This window comes from Monodelphis domestica, chromosome 1 (assembly GCF_027887165.1).
Source record: "Monodelphis domestica isolate mMonDom1 chromosome 1, mMonDom1.pri, whole genome shotgun sequence".
NCBI classification, from domain to species: Eukaryota; Metazoa; Chordata; class Mammalia; order Didelphimorphia; family Didelphidae; genus Monodelphis; species Monodelphis domestica.
Genome location: NC_077227.1, coordinates 587,393,298 through 587,408,535, shown reverse-complemented (window position 1 = coordinate 587,408,535; position 15,238 = coordinate 587,393,298). Strand labels below are relative to the sequence as shown.

The 15,238-nt window shown below is 38.3% G+C and overlaps 1 protein-coding gene across 20 annotated transcripts in view; it reads left to right on the top strand.

Moving 5' to 3' along the window:
• The window catches only part of SLC20A2 (solute carrier family 20 member 2), a 120,021-nt gene that overhangs the window by 41,724 nt on the left and 63,059 nt on the right, over positions 1-15,238 (top strand). The window contains exons 1-2 of one of the 20 annotated variants that reach the window (XM_056813615.1): positions 4,464-4,881; positions 6,401-6,506. The exons of 11 other annotated variants lie outside the window; for them this stretch is intronic. The gene's annotated coding sequence lies outside the window, so the exon portion shown is untranslated. Of the gene's footprint in view, positions 1-3,962; positions 4,882-5,283; positions 5,891-6,400; positions 6,507-6,539; positions 11,964-15,238 lie in introns of those variants that run through there. 8 more of the 20 variants (XM_007476405.3, XM_056813607.1, XM_056813612.1 and 5 more) reach the window with 8 other exon arrangements.

The following is a 15,238-nucleotide window of genomic DNA, read 5'->3' as shown; positions in this document are numbered from 1 at the left end:
ACTTAGTTGATGTCTATTGTATTAAGACAGACTAGATCCTCATGAATTATGCCAGTTTATTTGTTTTAAATTATAAAGTTGAGTTCTATATGTAAATTAGTAACATTTTCCAACACCAACAAAATGTAAACTGAACATTCTTTGTACACTTACTGACTATATCCAGCCAACAACATGATTCTATTAATGTTTTAAATTATGGAACAAGGAAGGAAATACCAATAGATATATAGCTACTTAAAAATGAAATGCTGCCATTATATCTTAGTTTGCTGTTGGTATATATAAACTCTTTGTGTGGAAAGATTATTTTGTTTTTTATATTTATATCCCCATTATCTACTTACCATAGTGTCTGGCCTATAGCAAGTGCTTAATGAGTACTGGCTATTTGATTGATAAAGTGTAACAGTTTGAGAACTTAAAGAATTTGATATTACATCTATCTTTAATGATTTCAGTGTGCTTGGATAGAAAATCATGAACTAGATTTATGACATTTAAACTTCTTGCAGTTGTGGAATCCCTCTTCTTTGATACCTTTGAGCCTTTTCGTTTAGCTCATTTTGGGGGTAGAAACTGAAGATAAAGGCTCCTTTCAACTCTGAGCCTATGATTCTTTGCATCAGTCTAATTAGACATGTTTGCCATGTTGAGACTTTATTTCTAGGAACTCCCAAGAGATACCTCAATGAACTGGAACAATTGAAAGTCACTAAACTAAGTCATCTGAGGTCTCTAGCTTTATAATCTGTTTAAAATCTTCACCTAGATCAGGGGTACCACTTTCTGGCCCCTAGGATCAATCTCAATGTTAATTTCACCCAATTCCTTGATAAGCACCTAAGAAGTAAAGTTGATCTATCAACAACCTGCAGAGAATACTTTCTTCCAGAGTTGTGTGAAGTGGCTCTCCCTCTGATAGAAGAGCTCCTGAAAATTTAATAGTAGCAATTGAATGGCTCTAAACAGTTATTAACCCCAAAAGTTTTACCTTCCTCTTTTTGAGAAGCAACATGGTATAGTGGAAATAAGTGCTGGGCTTAGAGTTAGCACTGGGTTCACTTCCCATCTTTATTTTCTGCACTACCATCATCAAGTCACTTAAACCCTCTGAGCCTTTTCCTTATTTGTAAATTTCCTTATTTGTAAAATTGCAATTATAATACTTTTAGCATAGTATTTATTCCTCCTCCCTCCCACCATCTTCCTCAAATTGTAGAAGACTGTATATATTTTGACTATCTTAAAACACTGTCTGAATATTAGATATTAATTATTGGCTCCCATGATACACCTATGGGTCCCTAATTGGAATATAAACAACTTCATTTAATTTATGGGAAAAATAGGATCCAGAACAATGAAATAAATATTGGTTTGCTGTTTGAGCTTTAAATATTTTCAAATAAGTCAGAACTCTAAAAAAATAAAGATAAGCCAGTTTGATAAATATTCATTGTCAAGAGTACTTTTAGTCTCTACTTCAGGAATTCTAACTTTTTTTGTATTGTGGAATCTTTTAGCAGTTTGGTGAAACCTTTGGAATATTCTGAATGTTTCTTTTCTTCTCATTCATAATTCATCAATTAATTTAGAATTTTGTGAAAATGAAGGTATTTTTTTTTTCATCCCAGATCAGAGTTCCAGTGTTGGGAGTCCACATCCCCTCTAGCTAATATATCGATTGGCACCTCTATGATTTCAAAGCCGATTTCTGAAACCCAACTCATTCTTTGATGCCTGCATAAAATCCTTAGAATTTTTTAACAAAATAAATCTTAATTTCAAAAATACACATTGAAATTTGAAAATAAAAAACAGATAGTTTTCTATAAGAAAGAATTTTTATAAAATACTGGTGACCAAACCAGTATTTCAGTAGGTTGAAATAATAAATGATGATGTTCACATTCTCAGTGAATAGAATGTATGTGCCAAAACCAATTTAGTCAATAGGCGTAGGCAGATTTTAACTCTTCTTATTCTTTCTCTTTTTCTTTCCTTTTTTGCCTTAAAGGTCTCTTTCCCTTCCTAAATTCTCTTTTTCTTTCCTTTTATTTGTTCCTTCTCTCTTCTCAACCTCCTTTCCTTCCCTTTTTCACTTGCTGGTGATCAAGTTTTTGTCAAGATTAGGTAAGGAATGCAGGATTTTTATGAACTTACATGATAAATGAAAATATCAGCAATGGCTTCCAAAACTTTACAGAATTAGTGAAAGGAAAATAGGAGCTGTTTTTTATAGACATAAATGAAATTAATTTGCTTTAGTGTAAATTATTCATGCTAAGAACAAAATGGCATCCAACTCAGTTGTCTTGCAATGGATACATGACATTCATGTGGCCAAATGCAAAATGGTAGCTGATTAAAAAAACAACAAGCAACAAACCTATTAGGGCCCTGGAATGTAGTTATAGGTGTAGTTTATGTTAAAAAATGGAGTCAAACTATGAAAAACTAGTTCAGGAATGGGTAGAAAGTTTTCTACTTCCTCTTGCTCCCAATCCATGCTAAATATAGAGACATTCATGACATGAATAGCCCAAGGTGAAAATTTTTCATACCTTTTCTGGGTTGGGGAAATAATTGAGTTTGGGCTTAAAAGGTCAGCTGCAGAGCTAAAGGCAGAATTGTAGAATAAGAAGTTCGCAAGGAGTAGGCAAGTGTGTCAAAAATGACTTTATGATTTACTTTATGCCAGTTAGTATTTGAGAGTGAATTTCTGATGAGTAAAATTTTTGGATGATGCTGAAGCAGAGAACTTTTGAAAAGAAAAGGTCTGATGTTTTGACGTCTTCCCATTCTGGTATGGAGGCATTAAGTGGGATTTGAACTTATGAGTTGCAGAATCTTGGATGGATTAGAATATTATGTCATTTAGAAACAAGTACCGAGGGAAAATATAAAATATACAAAAATGTATATATACAGTCCACACTGGCCACTAACTCTAAGGCTGATAGCCAGTACAGCATCGGGAGAAAGTTGTGACAATAGCCTAACAGCCACTGCCAATGAAAGTCTGTCCGAGTGCTCTCTTTGGGCCTCATGAGATAATGTGGATAAAGCACTTGGTATAACTCTTCACATGATTGCCAACTATTCTTCTTACCAGATTGCCCCCTACTGGGTGTTGGCAACAGCATCTTTTAAATTGACTCGACCAGAGCCAACACACCTGTGAACCAACTGAAGGACCTACTGGTCCCTGGCACACATTTCAAAAATCACTCTAAGAAACTGGCAGAGGAAGTATTTTTAAGCCTCTGGTTTAGCTGGGATTTGAGAATTTCCATAGAATGGCAGCTCTTGAAGTCTGTCCATATTGGTGATGTTTTTTCAACTAGCCAAAATAATGACTCAAAGAACCTTAGATTTTTATAACCAAATTATTAATAAAGAGGAAATGTCAAGTCCACTGTGGTTTGTTGTTCAAACCCAATCACTGATTTCCAATGAAACCTTGGGATGATGACTTAGGGTTGTCATGTCAGTTTATTCATCTGTAAAAACTAGGATATTAATACTTCACAGAAGTGTTTGGAGTTTTAATTAATGCTTTTGGAGTACTTGGAAATAGTATATAAAGTATAATGTGAGAGCAAGATTCATAAGAGCTTGGCCTTTAATAACAAACCCACCAAGGAGATCATAATAACAAGAATAACATTTATATAGTGTTTTAAAGTTTGCAAAGCACTTTATATGTGAACTCATTTGATCCTCATAAAAACCCTTTGAAGTAGGTGCTATGATCATCCCCATTTTGCAGTTGAGGAAACTGAGGCATAGAGGTTAAGCAACTGGACACCATTAGTAATTGTCCAAGGCAGAATTTGAATTCAGATCTCCCTGATTCCAAATTCTGTGCCCTCTCCACTACTATGCCTAGCCAGCTCTTGGAGATCCAAGCAGTTCTGTTCCATTCATATCAACTAGTTTTCCCTTGGGAGGTCCCTCACATCAGCTTGAGCTGAATTGTTAAGTCATCGCTTCCTCCATCTGAACAATGGTGGCCAATCCATTTCAGACTACTTCTCTCAAAGGATGTTGCTTCTTGCAAATATTTTAGATGTTTTTTCTCAGCCCTCATTTATTAGTGAGAACAGGATCCTTTCGGTAGCTCCTTAGGGGTGCAGAAAAGCAAAACGAGAAAAGGCGGAACCTAAGTCAGTGCAAAAATGAAGAAAATGGGATCGTTTCCGTGATCATTATTCGTGGCCAGTGTGGACACATGGGATCAATATCTATATACTGCGCAATTCACAGGACTAAAATTTCACCCCAGTCATCTAATTGTACGACTGAAGCCCTCTTCGGAAATCTTCTTCTCCAGTCCCCCGCTTCCCCCCCCCCCCCCCCCATTTTGCTGGTGAGATGTAAGCAGTGCTGCCACCTTGTTGCCAAAAGTTTGCCTGATTTGAATGTGTTTAAAAATCCAGTGACTGCCTGTTGCGCCGAGGAGCCTGCCCTTTCTCTTTGTCAGTACTTGCAAAAACAACTTAAAAGACAAAGTTAGAGCTGCTGGCTGGGATTCTGTAATTAGCATAATCGCGGTGCTGCGCATTGTTCTCGGTGCCCGCCCCTCCGCCAAATTTCCCATTAAGAGGACACCGATGTTGTCCTAGAGAATAAATCCCTGCACACATGATGCAAATCAGCGTGTTCCTGCCTGCTGTCCGGGACTGCAGTTAATTTTAGCCAGGGTTTGTTCTGCAAGTTGTAAAACTGTTTACCCAAGTAGAAGCTGCAAGCCTGAAATGTGAGTGCTCTGCCTAACGTGATAGGAGATCTATTTTAGACTTCAGATTGTATTTATGACCCGCAGAGCAGTCTTCGGAAGAATTGTTGGGGCTCAGGTTTCTATTGAAACGACTTGTAAGTACGGGGTGAATTTTTAAAACTTGGCTTTGTTTTCTCCTCCCCTTCCCTGGCCCCCTTAAATCTGCTTGATATTTGTTAAAGTTTTACTCACCTTTTCTCTCTCGGGGATCCTGGAAACGTTGTGCATGGGCATTTCAGAGAAAGCAACATGGATCGTTTAAAAGTTTGGTTTTTAGCAGGTCTTTCCAGAAGGGCGAAAGCTTTCAGTGGATGCTTAAATTTCCCCCCCCTCCCCCCACCCAACAAAACAAAACTCTAGCTTATGGCTAATTGTCCATTTATTTATTGAGCCAGTTAGAATATATATATATATATATATATATTTTTTTTTTTAATGAAAATGGTTCGTGTAAATTACCAAAAAAAAAAAAGTTATGTAGTTAAGCTTTATTTCCTATGGCAACCTGAAACTGACCAGCAGTACTAAAATAAATGACTATTCTAATCTGTTTTTTCTTAGCCCTGAGTTTACTTTGCTAAAATAATGGAGTGTCAGATGTAATATTTTGGAGAGTTTGTACCATTTTTAAAAGAGGGTACTTAAAATAGGTTCCCAGGAACGACTTAGAGAGGAGTGAGTTCTTTTTATCCGAAGGAAGTAATGTCACACACATCCTCTGAAGTTGAATGGAGTTAGATCTCTTCAGGAATGAAAGCTCTGGGAAATCTCAAATCTTCACTTCTGTTCCTCTAGAGGGGATTTGTTACCACATGTCAGCTTAAATTTGGTTTGAAGATTAAAAAAAAAATTTAAGAAGGAATGTCAGGGTTTGGAATGGTTTGGATCCTCCTTCATGTTCTGAAATGTGTTTTAACTCGGAGGTGCCTGACCTGGTGCCAATCCCGTGCTTGCAGTTCCGAGCCTTGTAGGGATTTTCTCTGCCTGTCCCCCTGCACAGTTGTGCCACTGGCCTTAGGGATGGATGTTGGTCTTAGTGGAGCTGTTCCAATGCTCCCCACATATCTGTGTCTGGGAGGCCTCTGTGATGAAGCAAGGAATGAGGTAGAGGGTATGGACTTAGAATAAAGGGAATGCAATTTGCCAGAGTGAAAAAACTTCATTTACAAATGCTCTGCCATTGTGCATTACTTGTTTAAATATGAGAGAAAGTATTCTTGGGGGGAAAGGGCTATCTTGACATAAAATGGGAAAGAAAATAGAACTGATTTCTTTTACTCTTTTAGGAGGAAACTTTTAAATTATGTTTTCAGTAGCCCGAAGATAAATAGACAGTATAAATTAATTGTGATTATTATGGTCTGTTCACATTGAAGCTTTTACTATTTAGTCTCAGTATTTTTGTGGCAATGTATTTATTTATCACTGAACTTATTAAATCAGGGGAGTCTATTCTTTCTACTCTTGAGTTGTTTATAGAGGACCTGGCACAGTTCCTTGTCATTAAGATTTTGATGGAGTGTTGTTAGTAACACCTTGTTTATTGGGAGGAAATTTTGAGCCAGAGGGAACTTTGTAGACCATTTAACTATTCCTCTTTATTTTACAAATAAGGAGACTGAGTCCCAGAAAGGGAAATGACTTGGCCAGAATCTAAGCAATGCAGTGGAAAGACTTCTGGGTTTGGAGCCTGACAACCTGGGTTCAAACCCCAAGCAAGGTACCTCACTTCTGTGTATCTCAGTTTCTCAAAATCTGTGAAATGTGGTGGTTGGACTAGATGACCTCTTAAGATCCTTCCAGTTCTAAATCAGTGATCTTAAATTGTAACGGCAGGGATTCAGATGAAAGTCTGACTCCCAATCTAGTGCTCTTGCCACCACTCCTCATAATAGCATTGAATTTTAGGATAGAATTCCTATGATATTGCCATTGGGAATATCATTCCATTCAAATGAAATTTCCAAAGAACTTGACTACTCCCCACCAGAGGGTTTGCATCTAAGAGTCAAGACACCAAAGGGTGTATGCAATTAAATAATTTTAAGGAATGCTGCCCACATGTGTGAGCAGGTAGAGGGGAAGAGACTCCTCACCTAGGGAAGTGGCATTCAGAGCAATCCTGCAGGGGCTGTTGACCCAGCCTCTCCCTGCCTTCCAGGAAGTGCCTGCTGCATTGATGGTGAAGGCCAGTCCTGGCCAGTGGGTGCTATCTCCCCATAGGTGAAGGAAGTTTCTTGGGCTGCTTGTGACCCAGGTTACCCTTGGCCATGCAGAATAAGCCCCACTCCACTGGAGCACCAACCCAGGAGGCCTTTCTCTGAAGAAGAGGGATAGCCTCTGTCCCTGGAGTAAATGTCCTGGGGTCAGCTCCTCCAGGCCCCACGTGTGACCACACTGTGAGAGAATCCCCCCATCTAGTGTCCTGTGTTCTCAGGAATTCCCTAAGATGTGGCATTCCTCTAGAGTAGAAGCTGTTTGTTATCTTGGAACCAGGTTCCCAGACACTGACATTTGCTCCTAAAGTCAGATGGGAATATGAGTGGGATGGGGGAGGGGGGTTGTCCTTTCTCCCAGGCCCTATTCATTCCCCTCAGACCTTATTTGCCTTCATTGCTTATACTGACCATCATCTATAGTCATTGTGATTTGGTTCAGAGCAGAATGTTCTAGATCAGTAGCTGTGTGTCTGTTTTCTTTGAAATTGAAATCCTGCAGTAAAGGGACTTTGTTCTATTGAATAGTACCTGTTTTATCTAAATTAAAAGAAATACCCTGCCCAGGGAAGCCATTGCCCCTGCCTGGATAGAAGTAAGTTCATGGTAAAAGAATGGGGCTCTGGAATAGGATTCAAAACATGGGGCAGTTGCTATTATTTAGCATTTATTAAGCACCCACAGAGTACCCACATGCTCAAAGAAAGCACAGGCCTAGTTTTCAAGTCTTATATGCTAAAATTAGACAGAAGAGAGACCTGCCCCTTTTCTCCCCCGACCCCACATACCAAGTAAAACTGGAGAAGGAGAGGCTGTGAGAAGGAGAGACAGACACAAAGGAAAAGTTAGGGTAAAGAAGGAGTTATTTTAATTTTCCATTTATCTGGGCTTCTTCCAAATAGAATGAAGCTAAAAGATAGCTCTCCTGGGGTTGCTGCTTATCTCCTCCACCTAAGAGTTTGGTGACAGATACTGCCCCAGTTAGGAGGCCTTACTCAGTCATGCCACCATTTCACCCTCTGTCTCTTTCTCTCTGTTTCTCCCCCCACCTGTCTTTCTGTCTGTCTCTGACTCTTCCCCCCTCCACCTGTCTCTGTCTCTTTCTCTCTCTCTGTCCCCACCTTTCCCCCCTTCTCTCACTCTCTCACACCCTTGATGGCCACTGAGCCCTTGCTGTGACTATAACAAATAGAACAAACCTCTTCCTCCATGATCTCAAGATAGATGAGTTTCTACCAAATAATAAATAAATAAATAAATCAGATTTGGTTTTCAGTTCCATTATTGGCTTGTTGGTCTCTTTAGAGTAAGTTACTTATTTTTCAGTGGCTCAGTTTCCCCATCCATAAACCTTAAAGAGTGCTGTGTCATCTCTTCAGCTGAACAGGTTAGCAAAATGCTTTGAGTTTCTCAGAAGAAAGGCATTTCAAAGGACTACCAAGCATTATTATATAACATAAAGAAGTCAGGATTGAAATGAGTCAGCAGAGGACATCAAACAAGCATGGATGCTGGATATTAATAAATAGTATTAATACATGCAGGGTCTATGACTCAACCTGCCCATTATACTCAGCATGGGGCAGACCTCACCAAAGTACTATATGCAGTCTGTAGTTCATTAAGACAGATTTGGAAAATTTGGCAAAGATTCTTAAAGAACTCCCTCGTCCCTCCCACCCTCATTCCTTGCCCTCCTACATGCAAAGAATTTAAAGGTTGAACAGGGATACCTATATACAGGGTACAAGAAACTATAATTACTCAATCTGTCAGAAAAATTACTTTGGTAACAATTGAAGTATATGAAGTAGTTCCTGGACCAGTTTTTTTTAAACTTTCTTGAGTATCATTTTCCTCATGTAAAATAAGAACTAAATAATCTCTTAATCACCTCCAGCTCATACATCCTATTATTCTGTAGTTTTCAGCACACAAAAAGGTAAATAACTAGTTTTTATTCTACTGTTAATAGCTTAAGAGGAATAGAGGTTAAATTGCAGCAAAGTATAGGGTTAACTTAACTCCAAGGACGAGTACCCAATATGGCGTTGGGACGCCGAAAGAGGTTACACTGTCTCCTTTGCTGAGCCTTTTTTTTTTTAATGGAGTAGGTACTTCGTGAAATCATTGGTCAAATGTCCTGCACTGCCCAGCTTGTGTACTGTGGAGTGCTTGTGTTCTGCATGATGTGAACATCAGTTCCCATGGATTAAATTATCATCTCTGTGCAGATACTTTCCATAACTATATCCAGGTCTAGTCTCCCTTCTGAGCTCCATCTCCACATGAGCAGCTTCTATTTCAAGTCTGCCATTTCATAAGTACCTCAAACTCAACATGTCTTAAACAGAGCCCATTATTTTTCCTCCCAAACCCTCTCTGCTTCCACACTTCTCTGTTTCTCTCCAGGCCACCACCCTTCCACTTAGCTAGGAATCCTTCTTAGCCCTTCCTCTTGCCAATCATTCCCCTTCAATCTGCCATGCAGTACTCGCTCTCTTCCCCTCTTGGGTTTTAGGATCCCTTGTTTCCTTCAGACCAAATCTTAATCTCCTGTGGGAAGCCTTTCCTGATCTTTCCAACTACTCGTGTCTGCCCCCTCCCCCAAATTACTTTGCAAATTTACTTGGTTTGTCTTTTGTATATTCTCATATGCCTTTGTGTCTCTTTCCCTCTATAACTGGGACAACTCAAACGGTTCATGTCAGTCTGGCAAAGGCTTTGGATCCCTTCTCCAAATAATGTTTTTCAATGCACAAAATGAAGTACTTAGGATTATAAAAGAAACATTATAATGAAACATAGTTATCAAAATGTTATAAAAAATAAGGTCATGGACCCCAGATTAAGAACCCCTACTCTACTAAGTGTCAGCTTCTTGAAAGCAGGTCCAGAGAGATATGATGAAAAAGTCACACAGCTGTATAGTGGAGACAGGATTAGAACCCAGAACTTGCTTCATCTGGAATAATTTCACTGTGATATTCTCTGAAGGGAGGGGGTGACCTTTTAAAGCCTCTTCTGGCCCTAATATAATTTTGATCTGATGATGTCTTTTATCACTTGGGGAAAACCACCAACTAATCCTCAAAACAATTAGGATTTCTTCTTTGAAGGCTTATTTAAGAAACCTTGCCTTAGATTAGGGTCAAATGAAATTTCACTTTTCTAATAGGCAGCATGTTTAGTCAGGGATGCCTGGGATCAAATTCTGCCTCAATTATAAGTAAATTAGGTGGGGGCAGCTGGATGGCTCAGTGGATTAAGAGCTAGACCTAGAGTTAGGAGGTCTTGGGTTCAAATCTGACCGCAGACACTTCCTAGTTGGGTGATCCTGGACAAGTCACTTGACCCCCCCCATTGCCGCTCTTCTGCCTTGGAACCATTACACAATATTAATTCTAATACAGAAGGTAAGGGTTGAAAAAAAAGCAAATTAGGTGAACATAAAGTAGTATACCTGTCAGATCTATGGGGAAGGGAAGAATTTAAGACCAAGCAAAGGATAGAGAACATTGCAAGATGTAAAATAAATAATTTTGATTATGCTAAATCAAATTCTGCCTCAAATACTTACTAGCTGTGTGACTTCTAAGCCACATATTCTTCAATTGTAAAATGAAGGGATTGTTCTCATTGACCTCTATGATGCTATGATCTTTTGAGGTGACATATATGAAAACAAGATACCTATACAAGTGTCAGGTAATGTCATTATTAAGTTGAAATCTATCCCACTTTTCCACTCTTTCAAAGTTATCTGCCACCAGAAGGGTCATGTGATGAATCTAGTGTCAGGGATCAAATGAAGGAGTACCTTTAATTTGGGGGGAGGGGGAGGTTTTTTTTTAATTAGAGGAGGAATTCAAATTAGAATTAATTAATATTCTAAAAAATTACCAATTTAGACACAATAGGAAAATCATAAAGAATTTCTAAACAAATACCAATAGATTTCCTACATTAGAAAACAAAATTGCATAAAATAGAATGCAGATAGAAATAGAGGCTTAGAAAGACCTACATGAACTGACAGCAATATTGTGGAATGGTCAAATGTGAAAGATTTAGCTATTATCTGCATTATAAGGATCCAGGACCACTTTGAGAAACTTATGAGCAAGAATGCCCTCTACCTCCAGAAAAAGAACTGTTGGAGATTGAATGCAAATGAAAGCACACATTTTTTCACTTGTTTACTTGGGTATATGTTTAAGAGTTTTGGTTTTTTAAGATTATTCACTTATAAAAATGAACACTATGGAAATATGTTTTGCGTGATAAGTTTGTGTGGTAAAAGTTTGCGTGAAAAGTTCAAATTGCTTGCCAGCTCTGGGAGAAGGAGGGAAGAAGACAATTTGGATCATATAACTTTGGTAAACTTATGTGGAAATTTGTTATGGCACATAATTAGTGAAATAAAATTTAAAAATAAATAAAAAGAAAGTTCAAAAAAGAAAAAATAATAAAGCTTTATATTTCTAATCCAAAAAGAAAAAAGAAATCAAGGCTTGGAGGTAGGGGGATTACAGAATTAGCCAAAGACCTAGAAAACACAGGTTTAAGAGACATGGCACAAAAATCGCAGGGGGAGCACCTTTAATTTTGCCATTAGACATTGCATTGATGTTTAAGACCCCTACTAGGTAGGCCTACTCTCTGAACTCCATTTCAGAGAAAGCAGTAATATATTCTTTTTCAGTAACACATTCCACTATTGGGTAGAGACAAATTGCTATACCCGTTCTTTCTCAGGTTAATCATATCCCTTGGTTGGGTGGGTTGAAAGGGAGCTACAAAAATCCCTAAGTAACCACTTCAGCTGTGATATCTACTCAAGACAGAAGGAACCCCCAGCAAGCTTACCAGCCATACAAGAGCCAAGGTGGCAAATTCCTTGTGACTTGAAATAAATCCAAGCACAGTGACAAAGGGCTTTGGCCATGGAATTCTCAAGAGTAAGTAATTTGGTGGTTCTATTCTTACTCTATTCCTCAAGATTCCTTTCCTCTTTATTGATCAAGTGTCTGGCCTCTTAATATGTGCATAATATAAATTTGTAATATTTTTTTGTCTGTTCACTTATTTAGTTTTTAATGCTTATTCTTTGGTAGTGTGGTCTTGGCTTAGGTTGTAAACAAACTGCAAAGACTACCTCTTTGAAATAGTTGAGACAGTATCTAGGACTGTATTAAATGCTCATGAAAAAGAAAGGGTTCTTTGAGGAGACTTTTCAGCCATGATCTTTAAGAGGTATCTGTCATTGTTCTCTTGAAAGGTGAAACTCTACTTTTTTAGGGGCAGAGGTAGGGAGAGTGATCATTTATTTCCATTGGTACCTCTCTAGTCACACCACTAGTGAGAAAACTCTAACAATGCAGATTAACAACTATTTTGAAATTTATTGACTTTGAAAATTATTTTAGCATTGGATTTATTATTGCATTAGGCATATTTGGGATTTAGTGCTTCTTTAAAATCCAGGTTCAAATTTATAATAATGCAAATAATATCACCTATCTTATTAATTTATTATATATTTGCAGAATTTTCTCATGATCTTTAAAGTGAGAAAAGACAGATCCATAGCCAAGGAAGTATAACTTATCTAGGTTTATCAAGCTCTACAAAATTCTTACTGCTCAGAAATCTTCCCTGCCTTTATCCACAAGCCTGACATCCTCTCTGTCAGGTTTGGAAAATGCATTTTGTGCCCTGTGTAATTGTCTATAGCCACAAGAATATTCAAATATGATATGAGACTTTCTGATATATGTTATTTAAGTAGATTTTTTAATTGAAAGAAATGTTTGGTTTAGCTCAATACTCTTACCAGCTTTCCAATGCATCCCCACTTAGATTACAATTGCAACAGCCAATCTAGGACAGACTGTCATCCTAATGCCTCTTGTATATTGCCAGGGCCTTCTCTCAGGCCTTCTTACTTGGTTCCTCAACTCAAATCCATCCCTGCATAGCATCCCCAGAGGAGCCTTTTTAACTTAGAGATCTACTCCTGTCACTCCTATGTTCTAAAACCTTTCATACTTTCCTATCAGTGCTAGGCAGGCTCCTGAACCTGATATTCAGTCTTCTCCCACAATCTTCTGTCACCTCACCCCACCCCACCCCATCCCCCTGTCCTTTTATTATTGCCCTCTGCCTTCTGAGCCATGAATTACTTTCTTCTTCTGTACACATATTACTCTCATGCTACTACATCTTTTCTTACACTGTCCTATGCCTGAAATCTCCTTTCTTCCCCTCTTGCCTATTGAGTTTTTACTTAACTTTTTTTTTTAACCCTCACTTTCTGTCTTGGTAGCTCTAAGACAAAAGAGTAAGGACTGGTTAAATGGGGTTAAGTGACTTGCCCAGGATCACACAGTTAGGAAGTATCTGAAGCCAGATTTGAATCCAGGTCCTCCTGACTCAGGCCTGGCACCCTATGTACTGTGCCACCTATCTGCCCCTTTAAAAGCCAAGCTCAAGTGGCTCTCCTCAGGGTTGCCTACCCAGCTTTCCACCTACCTTCCCTGGCTGCTAACAACTTTTCCCCTTCATATAGCATTTTGATTTCCACATTTAGATATATTTATAATTCTCTGGGTCAGTGTCATAACCTACTAGACTGTAAACTCTCTACCTGGGACTGTATCCTGTCTAAACTTTGCATCTGCTTCAGTGCCTACCACAGTATTCTACAACTACCGTAACACATATTAAGTCACAGTAGCTACTTAATACATGTTACAGTAATTGTAGTTTTTTAAACTTATGTTGGGTGCATTATTAGCAAAAAGGTAGCAGCACATGTAGAGACACTGTTGTCAGCCTATCATTATTTGAGGTTTATTATATTGTCAGTTTTTAATTCACAGGATGCATAAAAAACTTCATTCAACTTTCAGACAGTTGCATGATGGTTTGAGTATTGGACTTGGAGTTAGGAAGTCTTGAGTTCAAATTTGACCTCAGATACTTACTAGTCAAGTGACCCTGGGGAAGACCCTTAACCTCTCTTTGCCACAGTTTGTTCATCTGTGTAATGGAAATCAGGATAGCACCCCTTAGAGTGCTATAGGAATGCTAGCTATTGTTGTTGTTGTACAGCTTAATTTTCTTTATGTAGACTATGTATGTTATATATGTATTTGTAAACACACCACACAGACATACCCCCTACAATGTATATGATTCCAAACAACTTCTAACTATAGATTGAAAGATGAGATAATCTATAAAGTGTTTCTCTAGAGAAGTGGCTTCTAGACTTTTTTGATCACTCCCTCATTAGAAAAAAATTGGGCACGTACTCCAAATATGTCTTTTTACTTATTTATAAACATATATGTACTAGTATACTAATAATAAATGGACATTATAAAATTTACATAAACATAGAAATTTTAAAAAGATGAACTAAAGATGAAATAGTACTTAATTCTAGGGCCAATAGGCAGCCACTGGGGTTGGAACAGGGGAGTAGTATGCTCAGATACTACTGCAGAAACATTTAGGAGAATCCTTTTGACCATTGATTTCCCTGGATATCCTTGATCTTTTGTTCTTCCAAATGAACTTAGTTATGGTTTTTTCTAATTCAGTAAAGAAGTTTTTTGGTAGTTCAATGGGTATGGCACTAAATAAGTAAATTAATTTGGATAGGATTGTCATTTTTATTATGTTAGCTCGTCCTACCCATCTTTTGACCATTGAATGAAGATGGGTTGGAGGGAAGAGAAGCCTGAGGCAGGGAGGCCTGTGATGTAGATGAGAGACAGTGACTGATAAGGGCCTGAACAGAAGGAGCCATGATGCAGAGATGAGGAGGCACCACCAAGAAGATTTGGCAAATGACTGGATTGGGGGAAAGATAGCGAGGAGACTTGAGGTAACAAGATTGTAAGATCCTACGAGACTGGTGGATAGGGTTGCCCATGACAATGCCAGTGAGAGATGGAAGAGGCTAGGTTTGAGGGAGAAAGATTATGTTATGTGATATCTATAATGTGTGTCAAAATTATCCAAATCTTCTCATAGGATGAGAATACTCGGGCATGAAGAAGGCAAGGTTTTAGTGTCAGAGCTGTGATTTGAACCCACATCTCTTAACTTCATCAGTGACAATCATAAAAGACATTTCTGTCAGGTTTTAAGTTTACAAAGCTGTTTTCATATTCTCTCTCATTAGAAGCACTCCAGACACCTTTGGTCTGTCACTCTGGGATCT